Raw genomic sequence first — 21,563 nt, 5'->3', positions numbered from 1 at the left:
GTGTGACTGTGAGTGAGGCAGGTAGGGGGATCCTGAATTCAGGAATGAGGGAGCCTCAGCTCTTGACCTTATCCAACAGATATGAGATTCTTGCTCCCTATGTGGAGGAGGAAAAGGGCTGTGGGGAGAATGAGCCAGCTGACCATGGCACCATGGTGCAGAAGGCCATTCAAGAGAGGGGAGCAAAAAGACTAGTGGTAGTTATAGGGGATTCTGTAATTAGGGGGATAGGTAGTATGCTTTGCAAACCAGATTGCGAGTCCTGTATGGTGTGTTGCCTGCCCAGTGCCGGGGCACAGGACGTCTCTGACCGGCTTGAAAGGATATTGGAGCGGGAGGAGGAGGATCTGGTTGTTGTGGTCCACTTTGGGACAAACAACATAGGCAAGACTAGGAAGGAGGACCTGCTTCGGGAGTATCAAGCACTAGGAGTGAAATTAAGGAATAGGTCCTCAAGGGTCATAATATCCGGATTACTGCCTGAGCCATGTGCTACTTGGCTTAGGGATAAGAAAATTAGGGAAGTAAACAGGAGTGGTATGGAAAAGAGGGGTTCTGTTTCTTGGGGTATTGGCATCAGTTTTGGAACCGGGGGCATTTGTATCAATAGGACTGGCTCCACCTGAACCAATCTGGAACCGGAGTTCTAGTGAAAAGGAAAATAGGGTGGCCACTGGGATTTTAAACTAATGAGTTGGGTGGAAGGGCAAGGGAGAAATAACAGCAAGTATGATGGTTAAAAAAAAAGGTAAGCAGCAGGTTAGCTTGTGTGCAGGAGGGTTTAAGTACAAGGCAGACTATGGAAGAAGTAAAAAGGAAGGATAATTCAGGAGATATTATTAGAAATGTTCAAATCATGAGGGCAAGAAAATAGCATAAGGGCACTTTACGTGAATGCTCATAGCATTTGTAACAAGATTGATGAGTTAACGGCACAAATCATCGCAAATGAATATGATTTAGTAGCCATTATGGAGACATGGTTACAGGATGGTCACAACTGGAGTATCATATCCAGGGGTATCAGACTATTAGGAAGGACAGACAGGAAGGTAAGGGAGGTGGTGTAGCTCTGATATTCAAGGATAACATCAGGGTGGTCCCAAAAGACAATATAGGTTCTATGAAGAATAAGGTTGAATCCATTTGGGTGGAAATTAGAAATTCTAAGAAGAAAAAGTCACTATAGGTCAGCAAATAATAACATCACATTGGGGCGGCAATACACAAAAAACTGCCTGTAAAAATGGTACGGCAATTATCACGGAGGATTTTAATCCACATGTCGACTGGTTGAACCAGTTAGTTCAGGGTAGCCTTGAGGAGGGGTTTGTTGAGTGTATCTGCGAAAAAGATTTCTTGAACAGAATGTAATGGAACCGATGAGGGAGCAAGTTATCCTAGATCTGGTCCTGTGTAATGAGACAGGAATAATTAATAACCTCATAGTCAGGGATCCTCTTGGAAGGAATGATCACAGTATGGTTGAATTTAGAATACAGATCGAGAATGTGAAGGTAAAATCCAATTCCAGGGTCCTATGCTTAAACAAGGGAGACTACAATAGAATGAGGGAAGACTTGGCTAAAGTAGACTGGAAGCAAATATTTTATAGTGGGACAGTTGATGAGCAGTGGTGGACTTTCAAAGCAATTCTTCAAAGTGATCAGAAAAGAAAGTGAAAAGGAAGGACTGTAAGAAAAGGGGTATACTGCCATGGATGTCTAAGGAAATAAGGCCGGCTATCAAAGTGAACGAGAAGGCGTACAAAGTGGCCAAGACAGCATGAAACTAGAAGATTGGGAAAACTTTAAAGATCAACAGAAAGCCACAAAAAGAGCTATAAAGAAAAGTAAGATAGAAGATGAGAAAAAACTAGCACAGAATATAAAGACAGATAGCAAAAGTTTCTATAAACATATAAAACAAAAAGCGTGGCTAAAGTAAACATTGGTCCTTTAGAGCATGAGAAGGGGCATTTACTTTAGATTTAGATTAGATTAGATTAGATTACAGTGTGGAAACAGGCCATTCGGCCCAACAAGTCCACACCGACCCGCCGAAGCGAAACCCACCCATACCCCTACATTTACCCCTTACCTAACACTACGGGCAATTTAGTATGGCCAATTCACCTGACCCTGCACATCTTTGTGATGTGGGAGGAAACCGGAGCACCCGGAGGAAACCCACGCAGACACGGGGAGAACGTGCAAACTCCACACAGTCAGTCGCCTGAGGCGGGAATTGAACCCGGGTCTCTGGCGCTGTGAGGCAGCAGTGCTAACTTATGGGATATGATGAAATGGCCGAGGCATTGAACAGGTATTTTGTATCGGTCTTCACAGTGGAGGACACCAATAACATGCCGGAAATTGACAGAGACAATATGACAGAGAAACAGTGTTTATGGTGAGATGGGTGATGTGTCATGTTATATCTCACAGTCTGTTTGGTGAGATGGTGATGTGTGATGTTATATCTCACAGTGTGTATGGTGAGATGGTGATGTGTCATGTTATATCTCACAGTCAGTATGGTGAGATGGTAATGTTTGATGTTATGTCTCACAGTCTGTATGGCGAAATGGTGATGTGTGATGTTATGTCTCACAGACAGTATGTCAGTATATCTTCAAGAGACATGTTGCGGAGGAGCTGGTGTTGGACTGGGATGGACAAAGTCAAAAATCACACAATGCCAGGTTATTGTCCAACAGGTTTATTTGGAAGCACTAGCTTTCAGAGCGCCGTTCCTTCATCAGGTGGTTGAAGGAACAGCACTCTGAAAGCTAGTGCTTCCAAATAGACCTGTTGTACGATAACCTGGCATTGTGTGATTTTAAACTTTAAGGGACACATTCATGATATCACCATTGTATTATAGCGTGTGATCTAAGAATATAATACCATCTTACGCGGGATTACTTGAAGCATGACACACTAATAGAAGCTCTTTGATCTGCTGCTCTTTGTAAGCAAGCAGCTTAACCTGAGCCTAGACATTGATATGCCTGTGAATGGTATGTGTATAATGGCCAGCTATAATAAACTTCAGTTTGATCTGTCAATACCACATTATCTGAGCCGAGTTTACTTTTATGAGGGATAACATAATGATTGCTGCAACAGTAGCTAATGAAGACAAAGCCCACACAGTTAGCTATGGTGGTCGTCTGTATAAAAAAGACTCCAAGATCTCAATGACAGATATTTGGAAAGCTAATTGAAGACAAACTGGATAACATTCCTGGACTCCTTAGAAGTCAGACGAGCAGTAATATCACCTTCTGTGAGTACAGATAGACAATACATTTCTGTAGTTAGGGCATTGATTAGCCTGAAGTTAATTTCTTTATGATTAAATTCCAAGTTTGTTCAAATTGGAAGAAAATTCTAAAAGTGCTCACGTAAAAACAAAAATGATGAAATACAGTACAACTAAAGGCTGTGGAGTGTATTCTCTGCATCTCCCTCTTTAACAATAAAAAGAACACTGACATATTACTTGAAGAAGGATGTACATATGAAGCCATTGTGGCAGGACACCAGTTGCATTCTTTATGTGCGGCCAACACTAAGGTAACGTTAGCAAAATCTCACTCTCTCATTAGAGAGGATCGACTGGTGGTGGTTTAACCTGAGGTTCATCACATCTTAGGTGAGGAAACAGGTTGAGAAGGAGAGCCCTTCACAGTAACCTGAGCTAGCGTGGGAATTAAACCATTACTATTGGACATCACTCTGCAGAGCAAACCAGCTGATCAGCCAACTGAGCTAAATGGCCTCCAGCCAACACTGTTGCAACAGTCAGCAAAGCCCACTAAACCAATAAGATCTGTAACAGAAGCAGGGCTTACCACAGCAATCCATCGGCTATTGTGATATCTGCCAAATATTTGGCACACCAATGGACCTTGGGTACATATGTGCAGGAAATCTGGTTAGAGCCAAGCCAGATCACTGAACAAAGCTCAGGCAATGAACAAGGTGGTACAATGCCACGACACTGGCACCAAGGAAAGTGTTGAGAAGTGTAACATTAATGCAAACACATTATTGAGGTTCAGAGTCAATCAGGTGAAAGGCAAATTTCACTACATGGAGAGACTGAATAGGCTGGGGCTGTTTTCCCTGGATGCTGAGGGGTGACCTTATAGAGGTTTATAAAAACATGGGGGGACATGGATAGGGTAAGTAAACAAGGTGTTTTTCCTGAGGTGGGGAGTCCAGAACTAGAGTGCATTGGTTTAAGGTGAGAGGGGAAAGATTTAAAAGGGATCTGAGGGCAACTTTTTCATGCAGAGGGTGGTAAGTGTATGGAATGAGCTGCCAGAGGAAGTGATGGAGGCTGATACAATTATAACATTTAAAAGGCATCTGGATGGGTATATGAACAGGAAGGGTTTAGAGCGATATGGGCCAAATGCTGGTAAGTGGGACTAGATTCATTTAGGATATGTGGTCAGCATGGACAACTTGGACATGCTGTACATCCTTACGGTCTATGACTCTAAGTCTTCCTTATTGTTAGGCAAAAGTGAGAGCTGCATATGCTGGAGATTAGAGTCAAGATTAGAGTGGTGCTGGAAAAGCACAACAGGTCAGGCAGCATCCAAGGAGCCGGAAAATTGATGTTTCAGGCAAAAGCAGCTTGAACTGCAACAGTTCAAGAAGTTATTTCACCACCACCTTCCCAAGGGCAACTAGGGTCTGGCCACAAATGCTGGTCCAGCCAACGATGGCCATGTCCTACAAGTAAGTAAATGAAAAATATCATGTCAATGGTATAAGGTGACCAGTCGATTTAACAACCATTAACATCATGGGAAGGCAGTGGCCTAGTTGCAATATCATCGATCTAGTAAGCCAGAGGTCCAGGTTCACGCTCTGGGTAGTTGGGTTTGAATCCAATAAGATCTGGAACTAAAAGCCAGTCTAATGGTGACCGTGTAACCAACTGTTTCACCAGTCTTTTATGGCAGGAAACTGCCATTCATACCTGGTCTGGCCTACATGTGACTCCAGACCCACAGAGATGTGGTTGACTCTGAAATGGCTGAGCAAGCCACTCGGTTCAAGGGCAATTAGGGACAGGTAATAAAATCAGTAACACCCACATTCCACAAAAGAAAAGATTCTGTGCATTAATGGCTTATTCAATTCTCCTCCACACAGACATCAAATAAACAGATGCACAAGTAAGTTTATTGTCTCAGATGAGGAACAACAGTAAAAGAACAGAGAGTGCTGACTGACCAGCTTACTTCACTCTCTTGACATTTTTGCTTTTACCTTTTTTGTGTTATAGTAATCAGGCACATAGGGTCAGTAAGAGAAGCAGTTCATTCTAATGCTGCACTACTTTCAGAGCTTCCTTATCTTGATAGGCAGGTGGTGCAGGAGCCTCCAAAACTGGAGCACAGACTCTTCCAAAACCCAAGTCCAAACTTCGCTCTGTCCTTGTGAAAATACTGAGCATTAAATGGTCCCAGTACCAATTTTGCATGACATTGCAGTCTATTTCGCAAATGTCAAAAACAAGGTAGAGCCACAGATGTTTCAACAGTGATGAAGGAGGCCATTCAGCCCAGTGTGCATGCTCCAGTTCCATTATCGAGTGCCAATCTCCTGCCTTTATCACATATCCCTGCAGACCATTTCTCTCCAAATAGTTATCCAATGCTCTCTCGGATGCCTCAATGGAACCTGCCTCCATTGTCAATATTCCTCCTGCAACCAGTTGATGAAGCTAAACACATATGTTATTGTTCCTGCATTCCGTTTGGAGCACTACAGCATCCCCAGTTTAAACTGCTCTACCCTTGGTAATTATGCTTTCAGCTGATTGGGCCCTACATTGAGGAATTTCCACCTTAAACTCCTCTGTCTCTCTCTATCTGTCTGTCTGTCTCTCTCTCTCTCTCTCTCGCTCCTCAGTTAAAATGCTGCTCAAAGCCAACCTCCTTGCCTGTGCTTTGGGTCAGCCATACTGATACCTCCTTTGTACTGATATCTCTCTACGTGGCTAAGTATCCAATTCTGTTTGATGAGACTTCCTGTGAAGCAGGTTTGGATGTTTTTGCTGACTTAAAGGTATTTATCAATACAAGCTGTTGTAGTGGCAACACTTCTGTCAACTGCTACTATTGCCATTCCAACATTGCAAATCATAATTTCTTTCAGGAAAGGTTATGGAGAGATGATGATCTGTTAATCTAGAGACCCAGGTAATTTTCTGGGGTACTAGGTTCAAATCCTGCAACAGGGCAGACAGTGGAATTTGAATTCAATGATGACCATGAAACCATTGTAGAGAAATCCCATCTGGTTCACAAATGCCATCCTTACCCCATCAGGCATACATGTGACTCCAGACCCCCAGCAACATGGTTGATCCTTAACCTATTCTGGGCAATTAAGGGATGGGCAACAAATGCTGGCCTAGCTAGTGTTGTCCACGTCCTGTGAGTGTATCATATGTTTAGCATGTGCTTGACAAATGGCATATTGGCAGAAATTCCTTCCCTGCTCCAAACTTCATTCCCTAACTACCTACTCCATCCCTCTCCCTGACAACAGTCTAAATTTAAGCCAGTTTCGTAATGACTACTGTGTCACATTTGAGGCCCAGGATGAGTTTCCAGCCTCATATTCATTCCATCACAGCATTAGCTCATTCCTTTTCCCATTTCACTGCCCGACAGTTTCCCTGTCACAGCTCATCTGCTGCTGAAATTCTCATTCATACCTTCCTTAGCTCTGGACTGAACAATTCCAACACAAATCTGGCAGGTCTCCCACATTCTACCCTCTGTAAGCTTGAGGTCATCCAAAATGCTGCTGCCCATCTTGCTCCCCTATCAATCCTGTGCTTACTGACTCACACTGGCTCCTGTCCAAGTAACGTCCTGATTTTAAACTCTCGCCTTTATTTGCAAATCCCTCCTTCTGCATGTCTCTCCTTATCGCTTTAATCTCCTCCAAAACCAGAATTTTATCAAACAGTGAATGCCCCTTCAATTCTGGCCCCTGGTTTTAATCACTCTGCCATTTGTAGTCTTGTCTTTAGTTGTCTAGGCCTCAGTCCCCGGAATTGCATCCTTTCCCATTATTGCCTGTCTATTCATTACCTCATTTAAGTCACTCCCTTAAACTGCCTCGTCACCAAGTATTTGTCTTAGTCTGTCTCTGTGTGACTCAATGCCTTGCTTTCTTTCATAATGCTCTTAGAGTCATGGAGTCAAAGAGATGTACAGCACAGACTCTTAGATCCAACTCATCCATGCCGACCAGATATCTTAAATTAATCTAGTCCCATTTGCCAGCACTTTGCCCATATCTCTCTAAACCCTTCTTATTCATATACCCATCCAGATGCCTTTTAAATGTTGTAGTTGTACCAGCCTCCACTACTTCCTCTGGCAGCTCATTCTATACATGACCACCCTCTGCATGAAAAGACTGTTCCTTAGGTCCCTTTTAAATCTTTCCCCTCTCAACTTAAATCAGTGCCCTCCGGTTTTGGACTTCCTTACCCTGGGAAAAAGACCTTGGCTACTCACCCTATCCATGCCCTTCATGATTTTATAAACCTCTACAAGGTCACCCCTGAGCCCCCGACACTCCAGGGAAAACTGCCCCAGCCTATTCAGCCTCTCCCTATAACTCCAACCCTCCAGTTCAGTACATCCTTGTAAATATTTTCTGAACCCTTTCAAGTTTCACAACAAGTTTCCTACAGCAGGGAGACTAGAGTTGAACGCATTGTTCCAAAAGTGGCCGAATCAATGTCCTGTACAAACCACTGGGAAGCACTTTGGCATGTTCCAATACATTAAGGCACTAGATTGATACAGTTTGTTGTCACTGTTTCACAACATTAAATGCATGATGGCAACGCATTTTGCTGTTGAGATTAGGGTGAAGCAGTGCCCACATTGCCAGGTAAATCCTATTGCTGGGGCCAAAGTGATTCCATTAATGCAAAGTGAAATGAGACTCTTTGGAAGAAGCTAGAGCTTAAAACTGCGTTGCTGGAAAAGCGCAGCAGGTCAGGCAGCATCAAAGGAGAACGAGAATCGACATCTCGGGCATATGCCCGAAACGTCGATTCTCCTTCTCCTTTGATGCTGCCTGACCTGCTGCGCTTTTCCAGCAACGCATTTTTAAGCTCTGATCTCCAGCATCTGCAGTCCTCACTTTCTCCTCTTTGGAAGAAGGCTCTTTATGCTGTTTGCTTAGTGCAGTGTGAAGAGTAAATCCAATGGGCAGTGCTAAAGCAAGTGTGAAAGTATCTGAGGATGGAGCTACTGATTATGTGGACATGGCACCAGTCGAGAGCACCACTGTAACAGCAAGACAGGGTCATCAGGGTGAAAGTCAGTTATGATCAACTAGGAGATGCTGCCTGACCTGCTGTGCTTTTCCAGCACCACACTCTCCACTGTTACAGTCTTAGTCATAATCATATCATCCTTCGGTCTAACTCGTCCATGCCAGCCAGATGTCCTAAACTGAGCAAGTCCCATTGCTTGCATGTGGCTCAAACAACAAACCCAGAGACCTGAGGAAGAACCATCTGGATTCGAAACATTAGCTTTCTCTCTCTCTCTCGCTCTCTCCACGGAAGCAGCCTGACCCACTGTGATCTCCAGCAATTTTTGTTTACAGTTACAGATTCCAGCATCTGCAGTAATTTGCTCCTACATCAAGAGACCATTCAGTCCATCAAGTACATGTCAGCTCTTTCAGTAGCAATCCAGTGAGTTCCACTCCCTCACTCTTTCCCCATTACCCTGAAAGGTTAACTCCTTCACTCTCTGTTGGATCAGGCTGATTATTCCAAACCGTAATGACTCATTACGTAGAGAAGATTTTCCCCGTGTCACCTCTGGATCTGTCGCCAATTATCTAAAATCTATGCAATGTCATTATTATCCCTGGTGCACTGGAAACAATTTCCCCTCCTTCATATAACTAAACCCTTTATAGTTTTGAACATTTCCATCTTATCTCCTGTAAACCCTCTCGGTTCTAATGACAACAAACCCAGCACCTCCTGCTTATCCACAAAATTGAAATCCTACAGTTTTTTAATGACAAGTTGATTTTCAGAGAAGTCTTGCTGAAACTATACAAGGCACTGGTCAGACCATAGCTGGAATATTGTGAACAGTGCTGTTCCCTTATCTAAGGAAAGCTATGCTTACATTGGAGGCAGTCCAGAGGACATTGACTAAGCTAATCCTGGATATGGAAGGATTTTCTTATGAGGAGAGATTGAGTAGGTTGGATTTGCCTTCTCTGGAGTTTAGGAGAATGAGAGATCTTACTGAAAAACTCAAGATTCTCAGAGGAAATAAAGCAAATAAAGCAAATGCTGGAGATCTGAAAGACACACAAACAGAAATTGCTAGAGATATTCAGCAGGCCTTTAATAAGGATATGGGACAAGTACAGGAAATTGGGATTAGCGCAATTTTAGTGGTAGTTATGTTGGTGCAGTGTGGATGAACTGAAGACCCTTTTCTGCACTGTATGAATGTATGAATCTAGGGTCTGGCAGCATCTGTGAACAGAAAGCAGCATTAATGTTTTGAGTCCAGTGATCCTACTTCAGAACTAACAACAACTAGGAGAGGGTGGTATTTACACTGATGATGTGGGTTTGGAGGAGACTTGACAGGGTATATACAAAAAGGTTGCTTCCCCTTGTTGGGGAGTCTAGGACTAGAGGTCACAATCTTCAAATAAGAGGTTGCACATTTAAGATAGAAATGAGGAGAAATTTCTTCTCTCAGAGAGCAGTGAATCAGTGGCATTCTTTACCACAGAGGGCTAACAAGGCTGGGGCATTAAGTGTATTCAAGGTTGAGACAGATTTTTTTTCAGTAAGGGAATCAAGGGTTATGGAGAAAAGGCGGGAAAGTGGAGTTGAGCATTATCAGATCAGCAATGATCTCATTGAATGGTGGAGAAGACTTGATGGGCTGAATGGCCTACAACTTATGGTCTAACCACTCCAAAGCTTTAGTATTCTTTCTAAAATCTGATATCCAGAATTGGTCAGAATACTCAATACACAATAACACTTTCTGTGAATTTAGTAGAACTCCATGGCTTTTGAACTCCGTGTATTGCATGGAATGAGCTGCCAAAGGAAGTGGTGGAGGCTGGTACAATTGCAACATTTAAAAGGCTTCTGGATGGGTATATGAATAGGAAGGGTTTGGAGGGATATGGGCCGGGTGCTGGCAGGTGGGACTAGATTGGGTTGGGATTTCTGATCGGCATGGATGGGTTGGACCAAAGGGTCTGTTTCCGTGCTGTACATCTCTATGTCTCTATGGTGCAATTACAACATTTAAAAGGCATCTGGATGGGTATATGAATAGGAAGGGTTTAGAGAGATATGGGCCAAGAGCTGACAAATGGGACCAGATTAATTTAGGATATCAGGTCGGCATGGACACGTTGGACAGAAGGGTCTGTTTCCATGCTGTACGTCTGTAAACTCAATGAATCAAATCTATTTATAAAGCCCAGGATCCCATATGTTTTGCCAACTGCCTGAGTTAATCTCTGTTGCTGCCTTCAAAAATTTGTGCACAAGCAACCTCAGGTCTCTCTCTTCTCACAGCTCTTTTAGAATGCCTTTCAAAACCAAAGTGTTTATAGCCAATAAAGCACCTACAAAGTGCCATTTTTGTCACAATGTAAGAAAGGGAACAACCCAAACTGCTGCACAGCAGATAATGGTCAGACATTCTGCTTTGATTGTGTTGACAGTGGGATACATACTGGCCAGGTCACTGGACAGCACACATCAGCTGTTCTTTGAACTTGTAGGATCACACCTTTCAAATCCACATGAGATGAGGGGCTCCTATTTAAAATCTCATCTGCAATCGCTTTGGGGTGGCACGGTGGCTCAGTGGTTAGCACTGCTACCTCACAGTGCCAGGGACACGGGTTCGATTCCAGCCTCAGGCGATTGCCCTGTGTAGAGTTTGCACGTTCTCCCCGTGTCTGCGTGGGTTTCCTCCGGGTGCTCTGGTTTCCTCCCACGATCCAAAGATGTGCAGGTCAGGGAATTGGTCATGTAAATTGCCGAAAGTGTTAGGTGCATTAGTCAGGGGGAAATATAAGGTAGGAAAATGGGTCTGGGTGGATTACTATTCAGAGGGTCGGTGTGGACTTGTTGGGCCAAATGGCCTGTTTCCATACTGTAGGGAATATAATCTAATCTCTGTCAGAATGCTATATGCAAACAGGAAGAGATTTCAAACAAAATACAATCTCAGAGGAGGTTTGTCCCCATGGGAAATGGAAACTCACCAACATGCTATATACCGCTCTGTATTCCTCACTCTAACCCCATCCAATCTCCACAACACCAATACTCCATTTTTCTGCCTATTTCAGTACCTTGGACAGATAAAGTATCTGTCTCTGTACGTTTGTGTGTGTGGGGACATATGTATAAAATCCTGACAGGCCATTCAGCGCTTCGAGTTCACATTGATCCTCTGAAGAGTGGCTCAGCCTGCCCCCACCCTATCCGTGTAACCCTACATTTTCCCATGGCTAACCCACCTATCCTGGACACTATACATAATCTAGCAAGGCCAGTCCACTTAATCTGCACAGTTTTAGCCAGTGGCTACTGGTTACCTACCACCAGTGGGAGGTAACCCCCAATGTGCAAACTCTACACAGACAATCGCCCAAGGGTGGAATCGAACCCGGATCCCTGGCATTGTGAGGCAGCAGCGTGAACCACTGTGCCACCGTGCCAACCCCTATCTACGTATGGGTATGTATGTGTACGCGTGTTTGTATGGGTGTATTTGTGCATGTGAGTGCGTACGCATATGTTAATATGTGCATGCCCATGTGTAGGTGTGTCCATGTGTGGGTGTGTATGGCTGTGTATGTGTCAGGATGAGTGTGGGATTTGAGTTGGTCTATGTGCATGTTTGTATGAGCATGTGTATATAGATGTCGGTGTGGATATATGTGTCGGGGGGGGGGTGTACATGTGGTGAAATCTGTCTGTTTGCATGTCTGAGTGTTCACCAGTATGAACTCAACCACCGTTCCCACTCAGTATAAAGAGTATTTTAGAATGAAGCGATTAAGCTGCAATGATTAAAGCAATGATAGCAGTGGACTTTCACTTTAAACCTGGATCATCCGTCCGACCCGCACACAAATCAGATCCACGCCATACACACACTCTAGCAATATGTCACCAACCACTTTCTCAACACCGGGTCAATGACAAGGCACTGATTTAGTGCCCGGCCTTGTTTTCCCTTCCTACTTTGATCTGCCTGTAGCTGCGTTCAATCTGAAACATCGCAGAAGACGGCAACTGCCCCCCCCGGGGGAGTTGTGTGAGTTATTGCGCACACACAGCCCCCTTCAAAGGGCCAGGTTCTCTGCTCACAGCTCTGTGAAAATGCTGAGGGGATTTGCTGACTTGGGTTTCCATTTCCACGGGCACAGGTTACAGGCTCCATCTCTGTGTGTGTGTGTGTGTGTGTTGGAGTACTCCAGGGAAAACTCAGGAGCACAGCATCGAGCCGTCCCCACCTTTTTCCTCATCTGCCCTGTCTATTTTCACAAATGCTCAACAGGTAGCCATTTATGTTTGCTTTAAACAGAAAAATAAAGCAGGATGCGCTCCAATCAAGAGTATATTTATTCGGATTTTCCCAACTCTCTTTCCTCAGACAGGATTGATTTGGAGTGTGTTTTTATTATTATGATTTAATGTTTTCATTGTATGTTTTTATTAGCAGAGAGCTGAAAACATCTTTTGCCACCCACCTGCTCTCAAACAGGTAAACAACCCTCAACACGCCCCAGCTTCTGCTTCTCCCAATTGTCTTCACACACGCCCTTTATTTATTTTTAATCACACCTTTCTTCCCTATCCACTTCCACCCCTCTGCCCGTTTACGTTCCCTGTAATATCACATGGCTCAGCCTGCAGTGCCCTCACCCACAGTGATGTCCAGCAATTTTGAGGGATGATAATCTCACCCTCCTTCAACCGGGTGAAGTGTGACATCTTGCAAGCAGCTCTCGCAGGGGTTCAATCTCTGAGCTGCTCTGCACCGGCTATAGTGCAACTCCGTGCTCAAGTGCAGAGCCACCATCTATAAGGGAGAGGCCGCTGTAATCCCAGATGTGAAGGGGACAACGCAGGGTAAGGGAGAGGGGGGAGGTGACACATGGGGGTGGGGGGGGGGGGGATGGAGGGAATCCCGATGTATTGAAGGGCGAAAGAAACTACCCCTGCACACATACTGCGCTCAACTCTGAAGCAGTAATCCACAGTTCAAACAAAGGGAAATTAAATCAGTGTCAAATCCACTTTGTAGATCATATTTCAGCTCAGATGTGTGTGGCTAGACTGATACTTAGGCCGGCTACAGCTCTCTCTCAAATCTTTGTACCATCCCTAGGTTTTAGGCTGCTCATACTCATTTCTGAGCCTCTTCAGATTTTCCATTGCTTTATTTTCTTGTTAAGATTCTTCTGCGCTATAATTCTTTTTTTATTGTTTTAATTTGTTGTTTTTTAAAATTATTTTAGCCCCGCGAGAGCAACAGTTTATAACCTGGCCAAATATTCAAGTCTAAACTGTTTTTACAAACTAAAGGGCCAACAATACATTTAAATTATTTGACGAAAGAAGCAGGGGAAGGGTGACAGATTTTAAAACAATGTTATCTCGAGCCGCAAGATACAATTAGAAATCCACTCGACAGTAACTTTCAGGAGCGGAATTGAATATGCGCTTAAAAAAGAAACATATAGGGAGTACATATAGGAAATATACAATGCAGGTTTATGGGGACAAAACTGGGGGAGGAGGGGGTGGATAAGGATTAATTGTCAAGTTTTTAAAGAGCTAGAATAGGAACAGTGGGCAGAGTGGTCTCGGTGGGCATAAGTCTGAGGGACTGTCTTAAGTCGAAGACGCAAAGGTGGTCCCATTTCGATGGTGGGGGGGGGGGGGGGGGGGTGGCCTGGAACTCACAAGAAATATCTATGCGATTCCACAGTCCTTGTTGCATTAAAGTAAACAAATCTCTCAAATCCTGCCCAGGTATTAAAGAAAAGAGCATCTGACACACACATACACAAACACTAAACAACCCCTGACAGGTTTATTTTCACAGCTGCTCCCTGTATTCAAAAGCCCTTCCCTGTGCATCCCCTTGTCATCATTTCTGTGATTTGCAATTTCTATCGCAACACAAAAGTACACAAGGTGCAGCAGAGATTCTCGAACTTCTTTCTCTCTCTCGCCCTGGTAGCCCCCCCCCCCCCCCACCCACGCACCCCTCACAGACCTGGGCTTTTCTCACCGTTATTAAATACACCAGCAATCTTCACCATACAACGAAGCGGCCGCCAAGTTTCCCTCCAGCTGATTCCAAGTCTGCTGTGTTTCCAACAGACAGGGGCTGTGCAGTAAAACTCCTCACATGTGTCAGTAAATCCACTATTGTCACCATGTCTGCCTGTAGTCTCCCCTGTTGAACAACTCAACTCGTTCCATCTTCGAGTATTTCGTTTTTTTTTAAGTGTGGAAGTCTCTCTCTCTCTCTTTACGCAGTGAAATCACACACGTTGTTGTCCAGCTTGGATGTTGAAATATTTCAAACCTGTGCTTGCTCCTGTTTTGTTTTCTCTTCCGACCCCCCTCTCTGTCTTGTGAGTTGTTGTTGAAGAATAAAAGTTAAAGCTCCGAGCAGCGGGCTGCAGTTGGTAGGAAGATGCTTTGGGATGTGGATCGGCGCGTTTGATGGACTGTGACACATGCAGCTCTCAGCTCACAAAGAGGCGTTGCCAGCACTGGTTGCTGCCCGCTCTTCCACCGCCCAGTGTTCAGCTATTGCCATCCTCAGCTCATAAGCTGACAAGCCACGGCAAAGGAGGGGGGGGGGGGGGGGAGAGAGAGAGAAGAGAGCTGGGCAGGGGAGAGAGTGGGAGCTGAATGATTACAACGGCACCACTCCCCACCCACTCCGTGCAAACTCCTAACCACAAAGTAGCGCTTTGCTTTTTTTAAAATTCACAAAAATAAACTCCAGAGGGCTGTTTGGGAAGGTTTGTAGTGTATCTGGACTCCGGGGCAGATGAGAGAGAGAAATAATGATTGATAGATGACAATCAAAGAGATATACAGACAGATAGAGTGAGGCAGACTTAGATAGACAGACAGGGATAGATAGATAGATAGATAGATAGATAGATAGATAGATAGATAGATAGATAGATAGATAGATAGATAGATAGATAGATAGATAGATAGATAGATAGATAGATAGATAGATAGATAGATAGATAGATAGATATCATAATAGACAACAGTTATGGGAGGGGGCAGGGAGCAGAGCTGAAGCCATAACCAGATCATGCAGGATCTGACTGAATGGTGGAGTGGGCTGGAAGGACTGAATGGCCTTCTCCTGTTCCCAATCCTATCTTCCAACATTGATCGATGTGTGTTAATCAATTAATCTGTATCAAATTATATAACATAGGTTCCTGTTAATTGTAATGATTAATTTCCAATGTCCCTGTAATAAATTGTTTGCTACATTATCAGAATTGGATGGGATCAGAATCATTTCCTCTTCCTTTCTCAGTAAATGACATTATCAATCCTATCCTCCAATCACCTTCTCTTTTTCTAATTGCTTTCATATTTAGAACAGACAGCTGGGTATAGGGTACATTTGACCCAGAGAGTATGTAATGAAAATTCACTAGACTGATTTCTGGAATGATAGCATTATATTATGAGGAAAGATGAATGGATAAGGTCTCTATTCCCTTCAGTTTTGTAGGAATGAGTGCTGATTTTGTGAAAATATACCTATATCTTGAGGGTGCTGTTAGGTTAGATGGCTGAGTGGATTTCCCCAGGCTGTGGAGTCTAAAACTAGGAAGCATGTCATTTCAGAATAAAGGGCTCGGCCCTCTCAGACTGAGATGAGGAAAAATATCTTCACACAGAGCATTGGGGATTAGTTGGAATTGTTGACACTGAGTTCTCCAAGAATTCTCAAGATAGCAGTAGATAGATTTTTGGATACTGTGGAATTGAACAAATATGGGGACAGCAAGAAAAGGTAGTAAAAATGGAGAAGATCAGCCAGAATGTCTTCGATTGGCAGAACAGGCTCAAAAGGCTGAATGGCCTGCCCCAACTGACCTGTGACAAGTGATCTGCCTATAGCCCCTCATGTTTCTAACATCCAGAAACAACACTGCTAAAGGCTCTGTTACCAAAACCTAGCCTCTACCTTCTGTCAGTTGAATATTCATTGGCCTGATATGATCCCCAGTTGTTGTGAACCAGGCCAGATCCCCCTCAAAATATGTACAGAAATGAGCCCAGACCCTAACTTCTTATTTTATTGGCATATGTGAAGTGGATATTCCAGGTGTGATGCAGCTGATCAACCACTCCGCTTTAAGCAAAACAGAATTTCTTTAAACTCTACAGTTGAAACATGAACAAAAGAAAATGGAATTTAGAATAACAACTATTGGAAAAGTTTACTGACTCAATACTGCAACTTAACTCACAACATCCTACAAACACATCCCTTGCCAAAAGGTAAATTCAAACACAGGTTCTGATAGGCCGGAGAGATTTCAGGGAGAAAAGTTAGCTAGGGATCATTTGCTGAAGCATGGAACCTTTTTGCATTGCAGCAGCTTCTACAGCAGCTAAGCCAGCAACTTCTCACTGCTACAACTAAACAAAACCAGAAACAAAACCTGAACTGGGAGAACTGGCCACTGCCCTGTCATTGCTAAAGTAGACATTTCAGCACCTCTGCCTTTACGACCTCTCTTGAAAAACACCAAAGGTAAAATAACCTTTTTAAAGTGACAGCATCATTGCACAGTTGTGTGGGCTTAGTCAAAACTTACTTTCATAATATCTACTACGAGGGACTCAAATGTCCAGGAAAAATATAGTCACACGTAACGGTGAAATTAACAGACCGCAGAGCTGCTCTCTCATTAAAGAGAGGCGACCGGTGGTGAGTTTAACCTGAGGGTCACCACATCTGAAGTGAGGGGAGAGGTTGAGAAGGAAATTCCCTAATGGTCACTTCAGCTGGTGTACGTATTGAACCATCCCATCCAGCCAACTGAGTTAACCAACTTCTCTTTTATCCCTACTCTCTCCCCAGCCATAACCCTTCAAACAAGCCACTGATGAGAACAGTATAGACACTATCTTGAAGTCTAATATAACCTGAGTATTTATAATAAACTGGTGATCCAGGCTTTAATGGGGGGAGGGGCGCGGGAGGGGAGGTGGCAATGGCCCAGTGGTATTATTGCTGGGCTATTAATCTGGAAACTTGGCTCATGCTCTGGGGTCCAAAGTTCATATCCTGGTTTGGAATTTGAATTCACTAAATCTGGAATTAAGGGTCTAATGATAACCATTATCAGGAAAGATCCATCTGGTTCACAAAGGGAAGGAAACTGCTATCCTTACCTGGTTTAACTTACATGTGACTCCAAACCCATAGCAATGTGGTTGACTCTTAACTGGCCTCTGGGCAATTAGGGATGGGTAATAAATGCTGGCCTAGCCACAGATGCCCACATCTTGTGAGTGAATAAAATAACATGATACAGTGAGCTAAACTGAGAGAAGAAAACATAAAAGAGAAATGAAGGGGTTATTGGAAATTCAATTGTCCAGATACTTGTGGAAAACCCAATTCTGTTGAACACTTGGTCTTATATTTTAAATATATATATTTTAATACATAAACATAACTTAAAATATATATTTCAGTCGATAATCTATCTTTCTAAGTCCTGCTGAGTTTTACAGATATGATTTTTATCTAATAAAAAAGCCTCCCTCGGAATACTAACACGGACATAATGTACTTAATCCACTCTCACTTCCCAGTTTAAGTTAAACAGCACTCAGTTATTTAACAAGGTGCAGCTTGGCAGTAAAATGGCATGGTGCCCCTACACACTGCTTTAAATAGGGGAGAAAGTAAACAGTACAGTGCTTTAAGGAGCCACGACTAAATCCCAGCCAAAGATTAACTGCCTGTTCTAATAGACTGTGCTTTGTTTTGCTTTTCATTATCACCTTTAAACTAATCCAAAGCAGTACTGATTTGGATTTGTGCAATTTTCACCCACATCCATACTTCATAAGACTTTCTCCACATTATGTCGCTCCAGGCCATGCACACATCTTAGTCAAGAGCTCCCTCTATCAGTCATCAGGCATATTTTCCCAGTTGTGATAGGAGGATGAACCAGATTATTCAGTTACTATTGAGGGAAGCGATAGAAACCTTTTACTGTAAAGCATGCACTGAGCCAATAGCTTCACCACTGACTGCAGAAGATCTACAGTCAACACAAAGTACACTCTGTTTTGCAAGGTTGAGATGTGGGGTCCTCAAGGTGGGGGGATTTAATCCACCAAATATAGGAGCAGAATTAGGCCATTTAGCCCATTGAGTCTGTACCACCCATTCAGTCATGGCTGATATGTTTCTCAAGGCGAACATGAGGACTGAAGGTGCTGGAGATTAGAGTCGAGAGTGCGGTGCTGGAAAAGCACAGCAGGTCAGGCAGCATCCGAGGAGCAGGAAGATCGACGTTTCGGGCATAAGCCCTTCATCAGGAATGAGGCTGGGAGCCTCCGGGGTGGAGAGATAAATGGGAAGGGCGTGGGTCTGGGGGGGAAGGTATCTGAGATTGAGATAGATGGATGGAGGTGGGGGTAAAGGTGATTGGTCGGAGGGGAGGATGGAATAGAACGGTAGGAAGTAAGATGTACAGGTAGGACAGGTCATGAGGACAGTGCTGAGCTGGGAGGCTGGAATTGGGATAAGGTGGGGGGAGGGGAAATGAGGAAACTGGTGAAATCTACATTGATGCCCTGAGGTTGGAGGGTCCCGAGGCGGAAGATGAGGTGCTCTTCCTCCAGGCGTCGGGTAGTTAGGGAGTGGCAATGGAGGAGGCCCAGGACCTGCATGCCCTTGGTGGAGTGGGAGGGGGAGTTAAAGTGTTCAGCCATGGGGTGGTGGGATTGGTTGGTGCGTGTGTCTCAGAGATGTTGTCTGAAGCACTCTACGAGGAGGCGTCCTGTCTCCCCAGTGTAGAGGAGACCGCATTGGGAGCAACGGATACAATAAATAACATTGGTGGATCTGCAGGTGAAACTTTGATGGATGTGAAAGGCTCCTTTGGGGCCTTGGATGGAGGTGAGGGAGGAGGTGTGGGTGCAGGTTTTGCAATTCCTGCGGTGACAGGGGAAGGTGCCAGGAGGGGAGGGTGGGTTGTAAGGGGATGTGACCTGACCAGGTAGTCACGGAGGGAACGGTCTTTACAGAAAGCGAATAGGGGTGGGGAGGGAAATATATCCATATATCCCTGGTGGTGGGGTCCGTTTGTAGGTGGCGGAAATGGTGGAGGATGATGCAATGTGTACGGAGGTTGGTGGGGTGAAGGTGAGGACCAGGGCGTTCTGTCCTTGTTGCAGTTGGAGGGCTGGGGTTCGAGGGTGGAGGTGTGGGAAGTAGATGAGATGCACTGGAGGGCATCTTCAACCACGTGGGAAGGGAAATTGCAGTCTTTAAAGAAGGAGGCCATCTGGTGTGTTCTGTGGTGAAACTGCTCCTCCTGGGAGCAGATGCAATGGAGGCAGAGGAATTGGGAATAAGGGATAGCATTTTGACAGGCGGCATGGTGGGAGGAAATGTTATCCAGGTAACTGTGGGAGTCGGTGGATTTGTAGAAAATATCAGTGTTGAGTCGGTCACCACTGATGGAGATGGAGAGGTCCAGGGAAGGGGAGGGAGGTGTCTGAGATGGTCCAGGTGAAATTAAGGACGGGGTGGCATGTCATAGAGTCATAGAGATTTTACAGCATGGAAACAGACCCTTCGGTCCAATCCATCCATGTCGACCAGATATCCCAACCCAATCTATTCCCACCTGCCAGCACCCGGCCCATATTCCTCCAAACCCTTCCTATTCATATACCCATCCAAATGCCTCTTAAATGTTACAATTGTACCAGACTCCACCACTTCCTCTGGCAGCTCATTCCATACACGTACCACTCTCTATGTGAAAATGTTGCCCCTTAGGTCTCTTTTATATCTTTTCTCTCTCACCCTAAACCTACGCCCTCTAGTTCTGGACTCCCTGATCCCAGGGAAAAGACTTGGCCTATTTATCCTATCCATGCCCCTCATAATTTTGTAAACCTCTATAAGGTCACCCCTCAGCCTCCGACGCTCCAGGGAAAACAGCCCTAGCCTGTTCAGCCTCTCCCTATAGCTCAAATCGTCCAACACTAGCAACAGCCTTGTAAATCTTATCGGAACCCTTTCAAGTTTCACAACATCTTTCCAATAGGAAGGAGACCAGAATTACGTGCAATATTCCAACAGTGGCCTAACCAATGTCCTGTACAGCCGCAACATGACCGCCCAATTCCTGTACTCAATACTCTGACCAGTAAAAGAAAGCATATCAAACGCCTTCTTCACTATCCTATTTGCCTGTGACTCCACTTTCAAGGAGCTATGAACCTGCACTCCAAGGTCTCTTTGCTCAGCAACACTTCCTAGGATCTTACCATTAAGTGTATACAACCTGCTAAGATTTGCTTTCCCAAAATGCAGCTCCTCGCATTTATCTGAATTAAACTCCATCTGCCACTTCTCTGCCCATTGGCCCATCTGATCAAGATCCTGCTGTAATCTGAGGTAACCTTCTTCGCTGTCCACTACTCCTCCAATTTTGGTGTCATCTGCAAACTTACTAACTGTACCTCTTATGCTCTCAACCAAATCATTTATGTAAATGACAAAACGTAGAGGACCCAGCACCGATCCTTGTGGCACTCCACTGGTCACAGGCCTCCAGTCTGAAAAACAACCCTCCACCACCACCCTCTGTCTTCTACCTTTGAGCCAGTTCTGCATCCAAATAGTTAGTTATTCCTGTATTCCGTGAGATCTAACCTCGCGAACCAGTCTTGAACTGTTCAACCTCCTCATGGTCATCATGACCATGATCATTAATGAAGCGGAGGAAAAGGTGGGGAGTGGTGCCGGTGTAACTGCAGAAGATAGATATACTGTTCCACCTAACTGACAAAGAGACAGGCATAGCTGGGGCCCATGCGAGTGCCCATGGCTACCCCTTTCATCTGAAGGAAGTGGGAGGATTTGAAGGAAAAATTATTGAGGGTGATGACCAGTTCAACCAACCGAATTAGAGTGTCAGTGGAAGAGTACTGGTGGGAACATCGGGAGAGGAAGAAACGGAGGGCTTGGAGGCCCAGGTCATGGCGGATGGATGATATGTTTCTCAACCCTATTCTCCCTGTAATCCCTGATCCCCTCATTAATCACGAACCTATCTATCTCTGTCTTAAATACACTCAATGACTTGGCCTCCACAGCTCTCTGCGGCAAGGAGTTCCACACATTCACCACTTTCTGGCTGAAGAAATCT

At 44.5% G+C, this 21,563-nt stretch overlaps 1 protein-coding gene across 9 annotated transcripts in view; it reads right to left on the bottom strand.

Moving 5' to 3' along the window:
- The window catches only part of scn5lab (sodium channel, voltage gated, type V-like, alpha b), a 469,981-nt gene extending 455,140 nt beyond the window's left edge, over positions 1-14,841 (bottom strand). For 5 of the 9 annotated variants that reach the window (XM_087987592.1, XM_087987588.1, XM_087987586.1 and 2 more), the window contains exon 1: positions 14,387-14,841. The gene's annotated coding sequence lies outside the window, so the exon portion shown is untranslated. Of the gene's footprint in view, positions 1-14,371 lie in introns of all 9 variants that reach the window. The other 4 variants (XM_087987594.1, XM_087987593.1, XM_087987596.1 and 1 more) reach the window with 2 other exon arrangements.
- Positions 14,842-21,563: the final 6,722 nt, after the last annotated feature.

Source organism: Chiloscyllium plagiosum, unplaced genomic scaffold (assembly GCF_037043375.1).
Source record: "Chiloscyllium plagiosum isolate Xiang-an unplaced genomic scaffold, Cpla_swu_hap1 HiC_scaffold_5, whole genome shotgun sequence".
NCBI lineage: Eukaryota > Metazoa > Chordata > Chondrichthyes > Orectolobiformes > Hemiscylliidae > Chiloscyllium > Chiloscyllium plagiosum.
Note: the sequence above shows the minus strand (reverse complement) of the source record. Positions and strands in the feature narration are given on the sequence as shown.